The sequence below is a fragment of the Triticum aestivum genome, chromosome 1A, assembly GCF_018294505.1.
Source record: "Triticum aestivum cultivar Chinese Spring chromosome 1A, IWGSC CS RefSeq v2.1, whole genome shotgun sequence".
Taxonomy (NCBI): Eukaryota; Viridiplantae; Streptophyta; class Magnoliopsida; order Poales; family Poaceae; genus Triticum; species Triticum aestivum.
In genome coordinates, this window is record NC_057794.1 from 581,136,402 (window position 1) to 581,159,003 (window position 22,602).

At 46.8% G+C, this 22,602-nt stretch overlaps 1 long non-coding RNA gene across 1 annotated transcript; it reads right to left on the reverse strand.

Annotated features, from left to right (window-relative positions):
- Positions 1-13,377: 13,377 nt before the first annotated feature.
- On the reverse strand, positions 13,378-14,145 carry LOC123182418 (uncharacterized). Its single transcript, XR_006492136.1, has 3 exons — positions 13,991-14,145; positions 13,651-13,786; positions 13,378-13,572 (listed from the first exon to the last, which is right to left on the reverse strand). It is a non-coding gene; the product is annotated as an uncharacterized lncRNA (long non-coding RNA).
- Between the last annotated feature and the right edge of the window lie 8,457 nt (positions 14,146-22,602).

Consider the following 22,602-nt stretch of genomic DNA (forward strand, 5'->3'; position numbering starts at 1 on the left):
GAACTCGGGGCGCATATGTGCCTGGCCGGGAAGCGGCCCTTCGTTAATGCGGAGGAATCCTAAAGATTCCGGTAAGTCATCGAGTGGTTGACCAATCTCACGCTATATCATGACAGTCAGTTTTCGACTTTCTCTACTGAGGTGCTCGCCTGGCCGAACCGGGGCACAATCGCAGTAGTTCTCCTGGTGCCGCCTTAGCCGATAGAGCGGAACGTAAGGTAGCAAAACACAGGAGCCGGGCAAACCCAACATTTGACCAAAGACATGATTCAGAGCTGATGCATATAAGGCCAAACTCGCGACGTCGAACACTCCCTAAGGTATTCGGTCTTTATGAGGGCGGGCGGGATAACACCCTTAGTAATAGGCCCCTAGTGTCCAGGTACGCGCAAAACTCTAACGTGGCCACATGCCAAAACGCCAGCCTCCTCCTTGGTTGTACCAAGAAACCAGGGGATGTGTATCAACAAGAGATAGTAAAAAAGGTTTACGCAGGGTCTTAATCTGAAAATAATCTTTGGAACGGGTCCCTGCTGCACGTCTGCGACTGTGTCTCCATTGTGCCATATCCTGGACGGGCGTAGCACGGTGTTCATCTGTAAAAGATAGGAACTTAGTTTAGGAAAGATCATGCCGAACATGAGTTATACTAAATAAACCAAGTATAAATTGAAATGGGTAAAATTGAGCTTTATTGTCTCTTGTTTTATATGCGCGGAGCCCCTAGTACAGGGGTATACGGCTATTAAGCCTTTATCAATTGTATGTTTATGCCGGACTCGTCTAGCCGTGTTTGTGGTCTTGACGACCTGTTTAGGTGCTTTGGCTGGTGAAGCCGCTTTATTGCGGGGCTGTCAACGCAGCCGCACTGTCTTCCGCGCGGGAGGAACACTCAATGTTTTCCCTTTAATGAGATGATGCCTCGTGGACCGGGCATCTTAAGCGTAAGAGATACATAATGCGGTGTTGCGTTAAAGCGGGCGAAAGCTTCGCGTCCCAGCAGTGCTTGATAGCTACTTGAGAATGGGGCGATGTGGAAAGTTAGTTGTTCGTGACGGAAGTTATCGGGGGAGCCGAACATAACTTCTAGCCGGAGAGAACCCATGCAACGGGCATCCGGGCCTGGCATTACCCCTTGAAAGGAGGTTTTGCTATGACGAATTTTTGTTGGGTCTATCCCCATGTTGCGGATTGTGTCCTGGTATAATAGGTTTAGACCACTGCCGCTGTCCATCAGGACATTTGTAAAGTGGAGTCCGCCGATTATTGGATCTAATACCAAGGCAGTCCAGCCTGCGTTCCGGATACTTCTAGAGTAATCCTGATGGTCGAAGGTGATCGGTTTTAACAACCATTGGCGAGACTCCTTTGGGATAGGCCGTATGGCGCGTATCTCTGTTGGTGCCATTCTGTTCGTTACGTGAAGTAAGTTTACTGTTTTGACTTCTTGTGGGAAATCCTTTTGTTTCCTAGTGCTCTGCTTGTGGGGTTCATCGTCATCCTCACTTGGTGTGTCGAGCCCCTTGTGTTCGGCGTTGAGTTTGCCGGATTGCTTGAAAACCCAACAATCTCTGTGGGTATGGTTCGCAGGCTTCCCGGGAGTACTGTGTATTTGACATATCTTGTCCAAGATTTTGTTTAAGTTGGATAGCTCGTCCCTGTTATCCTTGAGGGGCAACTTTCTCTGATTCTGCCGCGAGCTTTTGAATCCGGCTTTGACCGCCGTGCTCTTTGGGTTGTTTCCCTTATTCCGGCGCTGGTCCTTGCTGCGTCGGGGTTTTTCGTTTCCATCCCTAACTTTGGATGTACTTGGGTCGCTGGTGCTACATCTTGCCAACCAGCTGTCCTCTCCTGCACAAAAGCGGGTCATGAGACTTGTTAATGCGGCCATTGTTCTTGGCTTTTCTTGGCCGAGGTGTCTGGCGAGCCATTCATCTCGAACGTTATGCTTAAAAGCTGCTAGGGTTTCGACGTCCGGACAGTTGACTATCTTATTCTTTTTAGTAAGAAATCTGTTCTAGAATTTCCGGGCTGACTCTCCGGGCTGTTGAGTTATGTGACTGAGATCGTCTGCATCCGGAGGGCGGACATAGGTCCCTTGAAAATTTGCCCGGAAAGCATCCTCAAGCTCTTCCCAACTTCCAATGGTGTTTTCGGGAAGGCTTTTGAGCCAATGCCGGGCTGGCCCTTTAAGCTTGAGGGGTAAGTATTTTATGGCGTGGAGGTCATCTCCTCTGGCCATGTGTATGTGGAGGATATAATCCTCGATCCAGACCCCAGGGTCTGTTATTCTGTCGTACGCCTCTATGTTTACGGGCTTGAATCCCGCTGGAAATTCATGGTCCAGCACCTCATCGGTGAAACATAGGGGGTGTTCGGCACCCCTATATTTGGGTGTGTCGTGATGTTCGGATATTTGTTGTGTTGCATTGCTTACTAGAGCTTGCTTTCTTGGCCCGTAGATAGATTTGGCTGGGCCATCTTTTTGATGCGGATCCTTTGGTGGATCGCGTGCCGGCTTGTGTGCGGCACCGCTTGCCGCTCCATGCTAGCCAAGCGATCGTCTCTCCGACCGGGTGGCTTTTATATTTTTTGACTGCGGGGGCTCTAAGGCCTCCTCGTCAAATTCAGGCAGTAGCTTTTGCTTTGGATAGCTTTTTGTGCGGCGACTGCCGCCATATTTGTCTGCGGTGTTGCGTACTTTGCTCCATCTGATTCTGAGTGCGTCTTCCGCAGTTTTGAGCTTCCGCTTCTGCTTTTTCAGGCTACGCACAGTGGCGACGAGACTTTTGTGGAGGTTCTTCTGCTCCATGAGCCTATCCGGCGTAAGGTCGTCCGGACTGTTGTTTTCGCCGGGGACGGGGTGTTCGGTTTGTTTAGCCAAGTTGCCATGTTCGGACGGTTGCTTGAAGGCATGTGCGCCGTCCGCCGGCTCGTCCTGCTCTATGGCTGGGTCTGTATGGCTGCTATCTCTGTCGAGGCGGGGCTTGGAGCGGCGCTTACGTCGCCGCTTTGATTGCTTTTCGAGTGAACGATCCCTCGTTGCATCCCTGTGTTCCTTGTCGTTGCTTCCTTTGGGTGTGTCCACCATGTATACATCATGAGATGAGGTGGCTGTCCAGTGCCTTATAGGCGTTGGTTCATGTTCATCTCCTACATCGTCGTCCATACCGTCGATGTCTTCGGAGTCGAAGTCGAGCACGTCGTTTAAATTATCGACAGTGGCTACAAAGTGGGTGGTGGGTGGGCATCAAATTTCTTCGTCGTCCACATCCCAATCCCGTCGGTCATAGTCCGGCCAGGACTCTCCTGACAAAGAGAGAGACCTGAGTGAATTCAGAATGTCGCCGAAGGGCGAGTGCTGAAAGATGTCTGCGGCGGTGAACTCCATGATCAGCGCCCAATCGGATTCGATCGGTAGGGGCGCGGAGGGCTCGGAGTCCGGAGAGGAGTCCGGCATCTTGGAGTCACGGGTTTCGCAGAGGACAAGGCTGGTGTTTGGCTTGATCGCCGTAGAGATTGCAGCCCCTGAGGCGGTGTCTAACCATCCATCCTCGATTGGTGTGGTCAGCTCCGAGCCAAGGGTCGGAGCGGACACAGGTGCGGCCTCCAGGGCACTGTTCGGCGGCAGAGCTAGATCATGCCCATCGGGACAGTGCGGCGCGCTCGGCTGCGGCTCAGATCCGTCGAAGATCAAGTCTCCGTGGTCGTCCGTTGTGTAGTTTAAACTTCCAAATCTGACCTGACGGCCAGGGGCGTAGCTTTCGATCTGCTCCAGATGGCCAAGCGAATTGGCCCATAGTGCAAAGCCGCCAAATACGAAGATCTGTCTAGGGAGAAAAGTCTCACCCTGGATCGCATCGTCGTTGATGATCGGAGGAGCCATCGGGCCTAAAAGTGACGACACAGAGGAACTCTTAATGAAAGCACCAATGTCGGTGTCAAAACCGGCGGTTCTCGGGTAGGGGGTCCCGAACTGTGCGTCTAGGCGGATGGTAACAGGAGACAAGGGACACGATGTTTTACCCAGGTTCGGGCCCTCTTGATAGAGGTAAAACCTTACGTCCTGCTTGATTGATATTGATGATATGGGTAGTACAAGAGTAGATCTAGCACGAGATCAAAGAGGCTAAACCCTAGAAGCTAGCCTATGGTATGATTGCTCTTCGTCCTACGGACTAAAACCCTCCGGTTTATATAGACACTGGAGAGGGCTAGGGTCACACAGAGTCGGTTACAATGGTAGAAGATCTACATATCCGCATCGCCAAGCTTGCCTTCCACGCCAAGGAAAGTCCCTTCCGGACACGGGACGAAGTCTTCAATCTTGTATCTTCATAGTCCAGGAGTCCGGCCGAAGGTATAGTCCGTCTATCCGGACACCCCCTAATCCAGGACTCCCTCACGGTGGGAAGTAGTTTGCTCCCCGGCGGCAAAACGTCGACGGAGGGCTACAGGGGGGAGGTGGGGAGGTCGCCGGCGGCTGGGCGGATGTGGAGGCGGCGACAGCTGGAAGAGTCGCCAACAAAAATGGGCGGCGGCGTCAACGACGGAGGAGGCGGGCGAGGGTTGCTTGTTGGCCGGGGGGTGAGAGGGAAGGTCAATGTGCCATAGAACGGCGGGCCCGGAGAGAGGAGTAGGCGAGCGCGTGTGCGTCAGTCACGTGTCCGCACCGAGCAAATCCGACTCAAAAATGGGCTGGGAATGGGTCGTCCACAGACAAAAACGGACGCGCGTCCGTTTGGATCGGCGCCTTAGACCGGTTTTTGTGTCTGCGCCGACTCAAACAGACGGCCGTGGACGAAATGGGTTACTTCATTAGAGTTGCCCTTAGCCCGTCAGAATATGCTTGGGTTTGGTGCAGCCTATCAAACGCGTCCTGATAGAGCTGCTGGAGCACATGAAAACCTGGGGCGTGTTTGGTTGCCTGGGTAGTTGTAGCCTGCATTGCATGAGGGATCCTGGGTGAGCATGGACTGGTTGAGCTTATGCAAGGATGATCTAAGATGTATGTTTGGTGGACTGTATGATATGGGTGCATGAAAGGTGCTATATACAACAGATTTGTTTGGTATGCTGCATTTGAGAATAATTTTGTGAACCTTTCTCTTCCAATTTTAATCATTCCGACTAAAACTAGACCATTTCATGTACAAATAGAAGTAAACCAGTCTGAACCAAACTGAAATCTAAACCAAAATCTCTCCGTGAGAGGCTGCAAGCAAAGTGTGAACTAAAACAAATCCGAACCAATCCGGATGACGAGGTAGAGGCTAACGAGATGGCTACGGGGGATAATGGCCAGCCGAGAGGAGATGCCGACGGCCGCGTGGTGATCCCTTCCCCTCTCCCTTCTTCATCTCGATCGGTCGTGGGCGGCGTGGCGAGCTCCGGCGAGTCGTCTGCAGGCGTAGGTAAGTGCATTGGTGGCGGAGTTCGGCGGCGGCGGAACCCGACGATGTCCAAGCGGGGCGGCGAGTCCCCCGTCGTGGGCCTGGAGGAGAGCCGGCGGATTCGTCTTCCTGCGAGGAGAGCCGCCTGTGCGATTGGATCTGACGCCAGGAAGAGAGAGAGAGGAAAGGGAAGGATACCAGAAGCATGAGCGGGCCTGGCTCAGCGATACGGCCAATTCCCGCGTTTCCGCGAGCCTAGCTGGGAGGCGCCTTTTGCATCTGTCGGGCCAGGCTGAGGCCAACTCCACCGCGCGACCCTATCCTGTCCGGCCCCGTCCGTTTGGGGTAAAACGGACAAAGGAGGCGGCCCAGCGCGCGGCGGCCCGGACCCATCTTGTCTGTTTTGTGTCCGGACCGACCCATTTCGAGCGCAAACTTGCGCCGGGTTTGGGTCGCGACGGACACCAAACGGACGCGCGCCTCGTCCGCGTCGGGGCCGCATGGCAGGCGGCCACCTACCTCCTACCCGCCCACATAAATGCACATGAGCGGGCGGCCCCACCTGTCATCCGCACGTTGAAGGGTCGCCGTCCTTCTTTAAGTGGGAAGCGTGGACGGGTCGTCGTCCACACTGCCCTACGCCATCCCGCGGCTTCCTCGAAACCCGACAGCCCCAGTCCCAAACCCTAGTCAACACCTCGCCGGCTGGCCGCCCGCAGCCATGGGCCGCAAAGGCAAGCACGACCGCGAGGCTGGTTCCTCATCGGGACGCCGCCGCGGCTCGCCATCGCCACCACGCCGGGCCCCCGCGCCGCCCGCCTTCTCCATCGCGCCCACGTCCGCCGGCGAGCGCGACCGGCATTACGTCCGGTCGTCGGTGTGCCGCCGTTATTGGGAGACGAGGACGCCGCTCCCTTGGAGCGACGTCCATCTCTCCAATAATTGGCATCTGTCCGCCGACCGGGTCCCGATCCCGCTGGTCCCGACGAGCGGCCGTGCGCGCGACAAGGAGATCGAGCGCCGCCGCCGCCTCCTCCCCGACGACCTCTTCGACGACCCCAGGTACGCCCCCGACTCCGGGCTCTGGGACACCTGGTTTCGTGACGAGCACGACACTAGGCGCGCGTCGTTCTTCGCCGGCACCTCGACGGGGCCGCGGCGGCCACGACATGAGCGGGGGCGTACCCGGGTGCGCAGCCTGACGCCCACGCCGTCGCCTTCACCGTCACCGTCGCCACCTCCCTCTCCTCGCATGACATCGGAGGAGGAGGCCCGTCTCCTGGAGCGTGTCATGGACAACTCCATGAACACGCACGACGAGCGGCAGTGGCACGACCTAGAGGAGACCATGGCCCTCTCCGCCACCGGGGACGTCGCCTTCCCGGAGATGGCGGCTGTCACGGAGGAGCCGACGGAGGAGGCGTTGCCAGCCGCGTTCCAGCAGCTGCTGGGCCAGGGGTGGGGCTGGTCCTGCACTGCTTCGGAGATGGCCGCCGGCGTGGGCGTGAACTGGTGCCCCACTCCGCCGCGGTCACCGGAGCGGGAGGCGTCGCCCCGGGAGGAGGTGGTGCAGGCACCTCCGTCCGTCCAGCCTGCCCCCGTCTACCACGCACCGCCGGCCCATTTGTGGACGCCGCTGGCCTACGTCGACCTCGTCAGCGACGACGACGACACCGGCGGCCAGTGAAGATGGCGACGGCCACGGCACCGACGGGCGCGGCAGGAGCACGCGGGAGGAGTTTTTTTATTTTGTTTTTATATGTTAATTATGAAACTGGGCCTTTTAAGTGGCCGTGAAAACTAGGCCGTTTTGTGGCCGACCCCTATATATGTTTTATTTTTTTTAAATGTGTTTATTTACTTTTTTTTGTTATTTCATTCCAGTTTTTATATTTTTTTTATTCACGTTCACCCCGGACACGATTTGGGGTGCGGCCACGCGGTGGGCGCACGCACGCCCTATCTAACAAAGCCGAACACATCGGCACTCCAAAGGGACAAAATTCGGTTAATCCGGACGTTCATTTAGGATGTGCAGTGGAGTTGGCCTGAGAACGTGACACAGGAAACCAAACACGCTCGATTTTACACGTCGGGTGCGAGCCAGGTGCGAGTCAACAAACCAAACACGCCCCTGGTGTCCGTTGTCTTGTGCGCTTTGGCTGGACGGATGTCGGCGGGATGGGTGGAGAAAATCAGTGTCTGCTGGCTGTGTACGACGAGGAATGATGTTGCAGTTGGTCAGCCAGTAGAGTATTCCCTTCTTTACAGGGGTAAAGGAGAGTATTCTATTATTCCCTCCGTGACAAAAACTCGCTGCATTTACCGGTGCAAGGTGGGTCCAGAACCATGGACTGCAACTAACGGCCGGTGGGAGGTTGCAGAGAAAGGAAGGAAAAAAGCGAGACTGCTGTTTTTTTTTCCTTTTTGATGAGGGATAAGCGACACTGCTGCTGTTTTTCTTTTATGTGTGTGTGCGCGTCCGTTTCAGGTAGTCCAATGCGACCAGCCCTTTTCTGGCCCACTAGAGAGACCAGCCCGTCAGAGGGGCCTGCCTAGGCCTGGGAGCTTGCTTGCTTTCGTTCGCAGCTCGTGCTTAGACGTGCACAGATAGAACCTCGATCGATTCTAAAAAAGGAGATAGAACCTCGATTGGGTTGTGGGCACTGCCGGATCCGATGATGCTCGTCAATCAATGAAAAAATAATTAAGATCCCTAGACTTGTTCCGTCATTGCCGATGTCGTCCGTGCATGTGCGTGTGCACCATATTCCGTAGGTATCTTTTTATTTTATTTTTGAAACCTGATATTCCTTAAGTATCAACTAACACACATGCTTATGCGTTGCAATGGGAGAAACGATTGACGTGAAAATGATGTCTAAAACAAATAGTCAATGTGGTCGGATATTTATCTTGGCCACACATAGAAATGTAAAATTTGTAAGTTCAAAATATCACCATTTGTCTCTTCATATAAAACAAATAGTCAATGTGCTGAAATATTTATCTTTGCCACACATAACGGTGGAAACTTTGTAAGTTCAAAGATCGCCGCTTGTCTTTTCATCTTTGAATCATCTGCGATTATCATGTCTCCCGCCAATTCAGATGACAATGTTGAGCTACTTGAGGAAAGCCGTGGTGGCGGCGTACGATGACAGGCAACAAGTGGTCCGTTCGGCAATCTTCCGCGTCGCCAACTTGTCTAGTTCTATGTAGTTTCTTCGTCGGAGTCGGAACTGCGTTGTCTTGTTGTGTGTGTATGGCAATCCGTCATGTGAGGGTAGTGTCGTGTCTCAACCAATAGGGTTGCCATTTTCTTTTTCTTTGATCTTGGGATCCTCCTCATTTTTTTCTTACTGATTTCTGCTAAATCTAATTGAAGCCAACAATTTGCTGGATCTTTCAAAAAAATGTTGCCCATATTTTACTTTTCAACGAGATGTGGCTAGCTCCAGCTTGATAACACAAAGGCCCTGTTTGTTTCGGATTCTGGACCGGATTCAGCTTTGCCAGTGAAATTGAATCTAAAATCTGAAACAAACAGCTATTTGAAATCAGTTTTGCCAGTGAAACTGAATGTGGATTTGGGCTATTTTTTGTGCAATTTCCTGAAACACCTTAAAGTGTATTTGAATCAGCTCTGCCACTGAAGCGAATCCACATGTGATTAAAATCCAAGCGAAGCTGAAACAAACAGGGCCTAAACCACATCGCCTGTCAAAACAAACCATCAGTAAATCGACATTAGACTACTTTAAAGCCAATGCTGGTGACATACATGGGTCAATTTTCCATCACCACTGTGAATGTTCAGCTTTTCAGAAAAGCATATGAATCTGACATAGAATTAGAACCAGATGAGCAAATTAAATAACCAGTTAAATTCTCCTTGGGACACTAACAAAATCATGTAAACCCCCCAATAAATTGCAAAGTAACCGAAGCAGCAAGTCACTGTTAATCTTTGTATTAAAAACCCATGAAGGCATCAAGCTTAGTAGTTAGTACAGTAAACTGTAATATCATGCGGCAAAGTGTTACTAAATACTTTCGATTTTCAAAATAGGTATACAACTACAGGCTTCAATGTTTTCCATCTACCGCATAAAGAAAGATTAAAAAAAATCAGGAAGGTACAAATTCATGTTTTCAATCACAAAAGGTCTCCATGGATACGGGAGCCGGCCATCCAAAACTAGCCGCAAATGTTCGGTTATATTTTGAAGAAATTTAATAAAAGTGGGCAAATTGCTGCTAATTTAAACAAATTGGATGATATTTATTGAAATTTGGATAGGTTTTACATAAAACCTGATGATATTTCATCCGGTGAATTGAAAACCGTAAAAAAAAACTAAACTACCCTACACTATCCTTTACTTGATGGTGACCTTGTAGGCCATGCCGGGTTGGCCAGCGTCACCTCTGTCATCGTAACTGTCACCGTTGTTGTACTTGTCGTCTTCGGGCTTCGTACGGCAGTTGGGCGCGGTGTCATCGGAGTTGGAGTCAGGCTTCCCGGATGCCGCCTGTCGCTCACAGGTGATCTTCTCTGCTTTGCTGCTCCGTTGTGCGGTCGCGACAACCGCGGACGTGGGCTTGGGGGTGAGGGGGTGGGCGGCAGGCATTGCTGGCGATGGCGGCAATCAAGGTGGACTCGCGGAGAGACTACTCCTGGTCATATTTGAGAGCATCTACAGTCGGGCTTGACAAATCCGGCCCCTCAAACGCCCGCGGAAGTGCCCGAGCGCGTCCGCGGGCACTGACTGGGCATGTCTCAAGTTTTTGCAACTGCAGCTGGATATCTCATATTATATTCTCAAATCCATGCAAAGACATACAAACTAAAAGAAACCTACGTACTATGTCGATCACCTAGCTACTCATCGTCGAAGATGTCGATTATCTTCGTGCACGGCTCCAGCAGCATGGGCGGCAGCTGCAGCTCCGGCTCCTCCAGCGCCTCCGCTTCGGCCTCTTCCACCTGTATCTCCGCGTTGAGTTCGACAAAGAGTGCGTCGGACTCCGCCTTCTCCCGCCGGAGGAACGCCCGGTTAGCTGCTACTTCTTTAGCTTTCGTTGATTTTTCCCTTGAAGAGAAAAGGATGATGCAGTAAAGTAGAGATAAGTATTTCACTCAGTTAAGAACCAAGTTATCAATCCGGTAGGAGGCACAAACAAGTCTCCAATATATGCACCTGCACAAACTAACAAACACTTGCACACAACGCGAAAAAGGTGTTGTCAATCTCTTCACGGTGATGAACAAGAGTGAGATCTAATAGAGATATGTATAAAAGATAAATAAAAGACAAAATAAAGTAAATATAAATAAAGCGCAGCAAGGTATTTTGGGGTTTTTTGGTTTCTAGATCTGAAAATATATGATGAAAAATAGACTCGGGGGCCATAGGTTTCACTAGAGACTTCTCACTTGAAGAAAACATACAGTGGGTAAACAAATTACTGTTGAGAAATTGATAGAAAATCACAAAGTTATGATGATATTTAAGGCAATGATCATGAATATAGGCATCACTTTCGTGACAATAGACCAAAACGACTCTGCATCTACTACTATTACTCCACACATCGACCGACTCCTGCCTGGATCTAGAGTATTAAGTTCATAAGAACATAACAACACTTTAAGTAAGATGACATGATGTAGATGGATAAACCCAAGCAATATAACATAAACCTCATCTTTTTATCCTTGATGGCAATAATACAATATGTGCCTCGCCGCCCCTTCTGTCACTGGGTGAGGACACCGCAAGATTGAACCCAAAACTAAGCACCTCTCCCATTGCAAGAAAAACCAATCTAGTTGACCAAACCAAACCGATAGTTCGAAGAGAAATACAAAGATATCTTAATCATGCATAAAAGAGTTCAGAGAAGACTCAAATAATATTCATAGATTATCTGATCATAAATCCACAATTCATCGCATCTCAACAAACGCACCGCAAGAAAAGATTAATCGAATAGATCTCCAAGAACATCGAGGAGAACATTGTATTAAAGATCAAAGAGAGTGAAGAAGTCATCTAGCTACAAGCTATGGCCCGTAGATCTGTGGTAAACTACTCACACATCATCAAAAGGGTAGCAAGGTTGGTGTAGAGGTCCTCCGTGATCGAATCCCCCTTCGACGGAGTGCCGAAAAAGGCCTCAAGATGGGATCTCATGGGAACAAAAGCTTGCGGCGGTGGAAAAGTATTTTTGGTGTGCCCTTTGGCATAGAGGGAATATTTGAGTATTTATAGTGCAAAGATTATGGTTAGGAGGTCCCCGAGGGGCCTACAAGCCCTGGGGGCGCGCCCCTACGGCTTGTGGCCTCCTCGTGGGTCTTCTGGCCTCTTCTCCAAGTCTCATGGATTTCTTCTGGTCTAAGAAAAATCACCGTAAAGTTTTATTTCGTTTGGACTCCGTTTGATATTTCTGTTCTGTAAAAGTCAAAAATAAGGAAAAAAACAGAAACTGGCACTAGGCTCTAGGTTAATAAGTTAGGCCCAAAATAAATATAAAATAACATATTAATGCATATAAAACATGCAAAACAGATAATATAATAGCATGAAACAATCAAAAATTATATATATGTTGGAGACGTATCATTGGCCTCCACATAGGCCTCATCCTGGATGGACTCCAAGATAGCCTGCTGCTCTGCCATCTTGTCGGATTGGGCGATGGCGAACTCCACCTCCGCCTGCTCCATGTTGAAGCCCGAGAGCTGTTGCTCCGGCTCCTGCTGCTCCGCCTCCTCCACCTTCATCAGAGCCATCTCCTCCTCCTCCCCCGGCTGCTCCTCTCCTCCTTCGGCTCCAGCGAGTCCGAAGGCAGCACGACAGCGATGCGGGCGGTGCGCGCGGCTTGCCTAGCCCGGATCTCCTGCTGGATCTCGGCACGGTGCTCCAACGTCAGCATGTCATAGTATGTGATCTTGCTCCGTACCATGACGGAGTGTCGGAGCGTGGACGGAATGCCGAAGCGGGAGAGGGGGGACGTGGATGGGCTCGAACTGGCGACGCGGAGAGGGGGGGGGAGGTGGATGCGTTTGGGTTGCGGGATGCCGGCCGGCTTAAATAGCCAGATTCGGTCTTGGGCGGCGAGCCGAAGCGTTCGAAGGGTCCGTCTAAGTGGAAAAAACGTAACCGGTCAGTGACCGTGTGGCCCGTCCGAATATATGAGACGGGGTTAACCGTTTGAGGCGTCCGGCTGTAGATGCCCTAACCACCATTTCCTCGAGGCGGCGAAGACGATATTTGCTCGTCTCTTATCAGTCATCGCCGAACTTCCAGATTATTACTTCCTCCGTTCCCAAATATAAATCTTTCTAGATATTCCAACAAGTAACTACATACGGAGAAAAATGAGTGAATCTACACTCTAAAATATGTTTATATACATCCGTATGTTGTAGTCCATTTAAAATGTCTAAAAAAAACTTATATTTAAGAACGGAGGAAGCAGTAGGCATAGGCACCAAAAGTAAGCGAGAGTGATCAATGGGTTCTGCTGGATGTATCGTTGGGTTGCCATCGACAGCGAAAACGTCCAGCATCTAGAAGTTCGACCAGCCAACAGGCAACCACTGAATTTCTCAATCCAAAGGAAAAAAGAAAGAGGCAACCACTGAAGACAAACGTCCAGCGTACGTCTAGAAACAGCGTCTTGAGTCTTCAGTAGCTAGGTCCGCGCCATACACGTCCTCAATGCGCACAGTGGCCACCCATTAACTTGTTACTGTTAAATCGCGTTCACTTCCACAGAAGAGCGACCTCGACCCACTGCTTCCAGTACAGTACGAGGACCCATCTTGTAAACATATATTTTCGTACATAAATGGTGCAAGTACGAGCTCTCCTTCTGTGGCCCGGTCTGCTTCACGCAGAGGCGGAACCAGAATTTCTCAAAGCTTAGGGTTAAAATTAAGTGACTAACAATTACAACAAATATCGCGCACGTCAATGTGTGTTGGAGGTATACCACAAATTCACATTAAAAACAAAATATAAGTTCATTATTTCACGAGAGGAAATTCTGTAAAACAAATAGTTTAATAAAGTGCATCATTGCAAACATTGTTTGGTACCTAATTATTGAAGATTTGCTTAATTGGAGGCCATCATTTCTTCACCAGCAATAGTAGAAGGACTGGGAGCTGCAAACATAAGATCGAGTATTTAAAGACTATGTCAATTGTTCATATGAAATTTTACAAAAGAAGAGCATAGTATACCATTATCGTGAAATGCAAGAGGTAATAGCCCCTTGTGTTGCCTCATTTTTTTGATAGCACCGAAAAATCTTAATATCCTCAATCCTGAAAAAGGATTTAATTGAACTGGTCCTCGTCATGTTGGATTTTTAATCTCCTGGTGACCGTGAAATAAAACTAACTAAGTAATATAATTTAACAGCACCAATTCACTAAGTTTGCCTAATAATAGTATAAATGAACTAGGGGAAGAATTGGATGATACAGTGTACATATTGCCTGTACGGCAGAGTGTGTGTGGGATGTAATTTCAATAGTTGGAGAAGATTAGAAGGAGATGCAGGTGGTTAGGACGCCGGACCTGGCGGCCGGCGCGTCGGGGAATCACGGGTTGATAACTGACGAGGACGGCGGCGCAGGCGCGCAGCGCAGCCGAGCGAGGCGAGGGTTTCTCTGTTGCCGATCGGGAGAGGGATTTTTTTTTTTTTTTGACGAATGAGCGACAGATCGAATCGTCAACTTGCAGTGCGCGATTGGTTTTCTGCTCTGATGATCTGATCGATGGACTGGAGTGGGGCTAATGGGCTGAAGCCTTGTGCGTGTACGTGAGGTCGATCTGAAGACTGGGGCTGGGCTTCTATGTACCACAAATTCTCAAATATTTGCAACTATATGTTTAAGTGCTAGTTGGGCCACGACTAGGGCTACAGCCCCAATTGCCCCAGGCCCAATTTCACACCTGGCTCCACGGCCGGTCAGCATACACCCAAACGGAAAAAGTCCAAAATAAACCCTGAACTCGTTGGCGTTAGCTAAATTGAACCCTGAATTTCAAATTCCGGAAATCAGCACACCCAACTCACTAATCCCGGTTCAAAATAAACCCTGACAGCGTTTTAGGCTAAAAACGATGATGTGGCACTAGTCAACCGGGATTGTTGACCTGACTTGTGGGCCAGCCAGTGAAAGTGTTGACTGGTGGTGTGGTCGTTTTTGTTTTAAGGATTGGGGAATTTGGGCAGCGAGGTGCTAGGGTTCGCGGCGGCAAGGGCGACGGGGCACAGAGCACAACAGCGGCAGGGGCGACGGGGAGCAGAGCACGACAACGGCAGGGACAAGAGCGGCGCGATGTCGTGGAGTTCAGGGGCTTCTTCCGCTCCCGGCTTCCGCCGCGCCAGTAGAAGGAGGGAGACGAAGTCGAGGTCTCCTGTAGCTTACAGGGAGAGCCCAATGGCGTATGAGCCGCCGAAGATGTGCCACTGCAGACAGCCGCGCAAGGCGCCAAGATGGATCTCGTGGAGCCGCCAAAACCCCGGCAGGAGGTACTACGCCTGTGTGGATGCAATGGTGAGCCCCATTTTCTGTGCTCCAAGTCCTTTTCTGCTGCTCTTTTCTTGCTCTTAGTTTGTGATTGATTTCTTTTTCTGTTGAATAGCATGGTGGATGTGTCTATGTGAAATGGCATCATGATCCTTTGCCCAAGTATTTTAGTGACTTGATTGGAGATTTGAGAGATGAGGTGTGGAGGCTAAAGGGTCAGAGATCTGTGGCTGAGGCTGAAGATGAAATTCCAAATGTGCCTGTGTCTGGTCATGAAGCAGCATTACAGAATGTGGTTATGTCTCTGCAGGTTCAGTTAAAGGATAAGAATGCAGAACTAGAAGCAATGAAAGGCAAATATATGAATGTGGTGATGGTTTTCATTGTCTTTGTGGCAGGTGTTTTCCTAGGGAAAATGCTAGTGTACTGAATGTGAGGTTAGCAGTTGGTGTGAGTTCTTTTGCTAGGAAAAAGTGCAAGTGCAATGAACATGTGTGCAATGGTTTATAATGCTATTATTTGTGATCTGGGAGTGGTTTGTTATCAATGAGACTATGATCTGTTAGTAAATGAAAATATCAGTTTTCAATGAAAGTTGCAGTAGCTATTTTGTATCAATTCTATGGAAATGAGCAAGTTGACAGTATGAGAACTCTGCTGTGAACATTGCTTGCATTTTGACAACATTTCTGCTGGCATTTTCATAGTAAAATGAAAGTAGTTGATATGTAAGAAAAAATGTGCAAATACACTGCATATATGTAGCAAACATTGCTTGAAATTTGATTGCATTTCATTTGACAACATTTCTGCTGGAATTTGCATAGCAAAATGACAGTAATTGATTTGTAAGAAACAAAGTGCAAATACAGTGCACATAAAGCAAACAGTTCTTGAAATTTGATTGCATTTCATTTGACAGCATTTCTGCTGGCATTTGCATAGCAAAGTGATAGGAATTGATTTGTAAGAACAAAGTGCAAATACAGTGCACATAAAGCAAACAGTGCTTGAAATTTGACTGCATTTCAGTTGACAGCATCTCAGTTTACAACATCCCAGTTCACCAAAAGGACATAGTTCATTAGAGGATCACCAAAAGCACATAGTTCAGTACATGATAACCAAAAGGACATAGTTCAGTACATGATCAACACAAATATGTAACTAGTTGCCACTTGCAGTGAATTATTGGTAGCTGGGCAGTGAAGATGCAGGAGCCCTCTTTCTTCTTTTATTTATAGTAGATGGTCCAGCTTGTGCATTTGCTGATGACTTCCTGGGAGGTTTAAACCTTGAAGCTGCAGTACTTGGCATAGTTCCAAATGATCTTCGGGCAGTTCCTGTTGCAGGTTGGTGCAGTAGCTGTCATAGATGGAGATGATCTTGGGGTAGACATTGGTGCTACCATAGTTGCTGATTGAGAAGGTTGTGAAGATGGACCAACCTAGTAAAATTCAAAAGAAGTTAGTAATACTCATGTAAACTCACTATAATTGTTAAATTCATGTTCATTTAGTAAAATTCAAGAGAAAATAGTAAAACTCATGTAAATCAATGAAATTTACCTTTGTTGTGTCCCTTTTTTTGCTAGTCTTCTTAAGATGGGCATTCATCTTCTTGCCTCTCTCTGGATTTTGCTTGCAACCTATCTTGTTATGTCCAGCAGTCCCACACATTGAGCAAATAATTACAGTGCCAAGCTGCTACCTCTTGAGCACTGCTTTGGTTTTCCCCGAAGAGGAAGGGATGATGCAGCAAAGTAGCGTAAGTATTTCCCTCAGTTTTTTGAGAACCAAGGTATCAATCCAGTAGGAGGCTATGCGCGAGTCCCTTGTACCTGCACAAAACAAATAAATCCTCGCAACCAACGCAAATAGGGGCACGCCTGGTAGGGTAGGGCGCGCCCCCTACCTCGTGGCCTCCTGTTACGTGCCTTGGCGTAGGGTCCAAGTCTCCTGGGTCTTACCTGTTGAGAAAATCACGTTCCCGAAGGTTTCATTCCATTTGGACTCCGTTTGATATTACTTTTCTTCGAAACCCTAAAACAGGCAAAAAACAACAATTCTGGGTTGGGCCTCCGGTTAATAGGTTAGTCCCAAAAATAATATAAAAGTGGATAATAAAGCCCAATAATGTCCAAAACAGTAGATAATATAGCATGGAGCAATAAAAAATTATAGATACGTTGGAGACATATCAAGCATCCCCAAGCTTAATTCCTGCTCGTCCTCGAGTAGGTAAATGATAAAAACAGAATTTTTGATGCGGAGTGCTACTTGGCATAATTTTAATGTAATTCTTCTTAATTGTGGTATGAATATTCAGATCTGAAAGATTCAAGACAAAAGTTCATATTGACATAAAAATAATAATACTTCAAGCATACTAACTAAGCAATTATGTCTTCTCAAAATAACATGGCCAAAGAAAGTTCATCCCTACAAAATCATATGGTTTAGTCATGTTTCATTTTCTTCACACAAGAATGATCTCATCATGCACAACCCCAATGACAAGCCAAGCAATTGTTTCATACTTTAGTAATCTCAAACCTATAAACTTTCACGCAATATATGAGCGCGAGCCATGGACATAACACTATAGGCGGAATAGAATATAATGAGGGGGGTTATGTGGAGAAGACAAAAGAGGAGAAAGTCTCACATCAACGAGGCTAATCAATGGGCTATGGAGATGCCCACCGATTGATGTTAATGCAAGGAGTAGGGATTTCCATGCAACGGATGCACTAGAGCTATAAATGTATGAAAGCTCAACAGAAGAAACTAGTGGGTGTGCATCCAACTTGCTTGCTCACGAAGACCTAGGGCACTTGAGAAGGCCCATTGTTGGAATATACAAGCCAAGTTCTATAATGAAAATTCCCACTAGTATATGAAAGTGACAAAACGAGAGACTCTCTAACGTGAAGATTATGGTGCTACTTTGAAGCACAAGTGTGGCAAAGGATAGTAACATTGTCCCTTCTCTCTTTTTCTCACATTTTTTGGGCCTTCTCTTTTTTATGGCCTTTCTCTCTCTTTTTTCCTCACTTGGGACAATGCTCTAGAAAATGATGATCATCACACTTCTATTTATTTACAACTCAATGATTACAACTCGATACTAGAACAAAAGATGACTCTATATGAATGCCTCCGGCGGTGTACCGGGATATGCAATGGACCAAGAGTGACATATATGAAAAATCATGAACGGTGGCTTTGCCACAAATACTATGTCAACTACATGATCATGCTAAGCAATATGACAATGATGAATGTGTCATGATGAACGGAATGATGGAAAGTTGTTGGGCAATATATCTCGGAATGGCTATGGAAATGCCATAATAGGTAGGTATGGTGGCTGTTTTGAGGAAGATATAAGGAGGTTTATGTGTGAAAGAGCGTATCATATCACGGGGTTTGGATGCACCGGCGAAGTTTGCGCCAACTCTCAATGTGAGAAAGGGCAATGCACGGTACCGAAGAGGCTACCAAGGATGGAAGGGTGAGAGTGCGTATAATCCACGGACTCAACATTAGTCATAAAGAACTCACATACTTATTGCAAAAATCTACAAGTCATCAAAAACCTCGGTACTACGCGCATGCTCCTAGAGAGATAGATTGGTAGGAAAAGACCATCGCTCGTCCCCGACCGCCACTCATAAGGAAGACAATCAAATAACACCTCATGTTTCAAATTTGTTGCATAACGTTTACCATACGTGCATGCTATGGGACTTGCAAACCTCAACACAAGTATTTTTCAATTTCACAACTACTCAACTAGCACGACTTTGATATTATTACCACCATACCTCAAAACAATTATCAAGCATCAAACTTCTCTTAGTATTCAAAACACTCTTAAGAAAATTTTACTAATCTTGAGTACCTAGCATATTAGGATTTTAAGCAAATTACCATGCTATTAAGACTCTCAAAATAATCTAAGTGAAGCATGAGAGATCAATAGTTTCTATAAAACAAATCCATGCTACCTCTTGAGCTTGCGTTGGATTTCCCTGAAGAGGAAAGGATGATGCAGCAGAGTAGCGTAAGTATTCCCCTCAGTTTTTGAGAACCAAGGTATCAATCTAGTAGGAGGCCACGCTCAAGTCCCTTGTACCTGCACAAAACGATGGCTACTCGCAACCAACCCGATTAGGGGTTGTCAATCCCTTCATGGTCACTTACGAGAGTGAGATCTGATAGATATAATATTTTTTGGTATTTTGGGTATAGAGATGCAAAGTGAAAAGTAAAAGGCAAAGTAAAAGCAAAGCAAGATTAAAGTGATGGAGATTGATATGATGAGAATAGACCCGGGGGCCATAGGTTTCACTAGTGGCTTCTCTCAAGAGTATAAGTATTCTACGGTGGGTGAACAAATTACTATTGAGCAATTGACAGAATTGAGCATAGTTATGAGAATATCTAGGCATGATCATGTATATAGGCATCACGTCCATGACAAGTAGACCGAAACGATTCTGCATCTACTACTATTACTCCACTCATCGACCACTATCCGGCATGCATCTAGAGTATTAAGTTAAAAACAGAGTAACGCTTTAAGCAAGATGACATGATGTAGAGAGATAAATTCATGCAATATGAAATAAACCCCATCTAGTTATCCTCGATGGCAACGATGCAATACGTGCCTTGCTGCCCCTTCTATCACTGGGAAAGGACACCGCAAGATCGAACCCAAAGCTAAGCACTTCTCCCATGGCAAGAACTACCAATCTAGTTGGCCAAACCAAATGGATAATTCGAAGATACTTGCAAAGATAACCAATCATACATAAAAGAATTTAGAGAAGATTCAAATATTATTCATAGATAGACTTGATCATAAACCCACAATTCATCGGTCTCAACAAACACACCGCAAAAAAGAAGGAGATTACATCAAATAGATCTCCACGAGAGAGGGGGAGAACTTTGTATTGAGATCCGAAAAGAGAGAAGAAGCCATCTAGCTAATAACTATGGACCCGAAGGTCTGAGGTAAACTACTCACACTTCATCGGAGAGGCTATGATGATGTAGAAGCCCTCCATGATGACGGCCCTCTCGGCGGAGCTCCGGAACAGGCCCCAAGATGGGATCTCGTGGATACAGAAAGTTACGGCGGTGGAATTAGGTTTTTGGCTTCGTCCCTGTTCGTTTGGGGGTACGTAGGTATATATAGGAGGAAGAAGTATGTCGGTGGAGCTTCGGTGGGCCCACGAGGGTGGGGGGCGCGCCTGGGGGTATAGGGTGCGCCCCTACCTCGTGCCCACCTCGAAGCTTCCTTGGCGTAGGGTCCAAGTCTCCTGGGTCATATTCGGGAAGAAAATCACGTTCCAGAAAGGTTTATTCCGTTTGGACTCCGTTTGATATTTCGTTTCTTCGAAACACTGAAATAGGCAAAAAAAAACAACAATTCTGGGCTGGGCCTCCGGTTAATAAGTTAGTCCCAAAAATAATATAAAAGTGGAAAATAAAGCCCAATATAGTCCAAAACAGTATATAATATAGCATGGAGCAATCAAAAATTATAGATACGTTGGAGATGCCCATCAATAGATATCAATGTGAGTGAGTAGGGATTGCCATGCAACGGATGCACTAGAGCTATAAGTATATGAAAGCTCATCAAAAGAAACTAAGTGGGTATGCATCCAACTTGCTTGCTCACGAAGACCTAGGGCATTTTGAGGAAGCCCATCATTGGAATATACAAGCCAAGTTCTATAATGTAAAATTCCCACTAGTATATGAAAGTGACATAACGAGAGACTGTCTATCAGGAAGATCATGGTGCTACTTTGAAGCACAAGTGTGTTAAAAGGATAGTAACATTGTCCCTTCTCTCTTTTTCTCTCATTTTTTTATTTGGGCCTTTTCTCTTTTTTTATGGCCTCTTTTTTTTCGTCCGGAGTCTCATCCGGACTTATGGGGGAATCATAGTCTCCATCATTCTTTCCTCACTTGGGACAACGCTCTAAAAATGATGATCATCACACTTTTATTTTTCGTACAACTCAACAACTCGATACTTAGAACAAAATATGACTCTATATGAATGCCTCCGGCGGTGTACCGGGATATGCAATGAATCAAGAGTGACATGTATGAAAGAATTATGAACGGTGGCTTTGCCACAAATATGATGTCAACTACATGATCATGCTAGCAATATGACAATGATGGAGCGTGCCATAATAAACAGAACGGTGGAAAGTTGCATGACAATATATCTCGGAATGGCTATGGAAATGCCATGATAGGTAGGTATGGTGGCTGTTTTGAGGAAGGTATATGGTAGGTGTATGATACCCGCGAAAAGTGCGCGGTATTAGAGAGGCTAGCAATGGTGGAAGGATGGGAAAAAGTGCATATAATCCATGGACTCAACATTAGTCATAAAGAACTCATATACTTATTGCAAAAATCTAGAAGTTATCAAAGCAAAGTATTACGCGCATGCTCCTAGGGGGATAGATTGGTAGGAAAAGACCATCGCTCGTCCCCGACCGCCACTCATAAGGAAGACAATCAATAAATAAATCATGCTCCGACTTCATCACATAACGGTTAACCATACGTGCATGCTACGGGAATCACAAACTTTAACACAAGTATTCTTTAAATTCACAACTACTCAACTAGCATGACTCAATCTTTTCTTAGTATTCAATGCACTCAAAAGAAAGTTTCACAAATCTTGAATACCAAGCATATTATTATTAAGCAATTACCATGCTATTAAGAGACTCTCAAAATAATTTAAGTGAAGCATGAGAGATCAATAGTTTCTTTAAAACAAATCCACCACTGTGCTCTGAAAGATCTAAGTGAAGCACATAGAGCAAAATTATAACGCTCAAAAGATATAAATGAAGCACATAGAGCAAAACTACATAGCTCAAAAGATATAAGTGAAGCACATAGAGCAAAATTATAACGCTCAAAAGATATAAGTGAAGCACATAGAGCAAAACTACATAGCTCAAAAGATATAAGTGAAGCACATAGAGTATTCTATCAAATTTTAATTCATGCATGGCTCTCTCAAAAGGTGTGTACAGCAAGGATGATTGTGGCACACTAAAACACAAGTACACAAATAATACAAGACGCTCCAAGCAAAACACATATCATGTTGGTAAATAAAAATATAGCTCCAAGTAAATTACCGATGGAAGTGGACGAAAGAGGGGATGCCTTCCGGGGCATCCCCAAGCTTTGAATTTTTGGTGTCCTTGGATTATCTTGGGGGTGCCATGGGCATCCCCAATCTTAGGCTCTTGCCACTCCTTGTTCCATAATCCATCAAAAGAATTCACCCAAAACTTGAAAACTTCACAACACAAAACTCAATAGAAATCTCGTGAGCTCCGTTAGAGAAAGAAAACAAAAGACCACTTCAAGGTACTGTAATGAACTCATTCTTTATTTATATTGGTATTAAACCTACTGTATTCCAACTTCTCTATGGATTAAAAACTATTTTACTAGCCATAAATTCATCAAAATAAGCAAACAACACACGAAAAACAGAATCTGTCAAAAACAGAACAGTCTGTAGTAATCTGTAGCTAGCGCAAGATCTGGAACCCCAAAAAATCTAAAATAAATTGCTGGACGT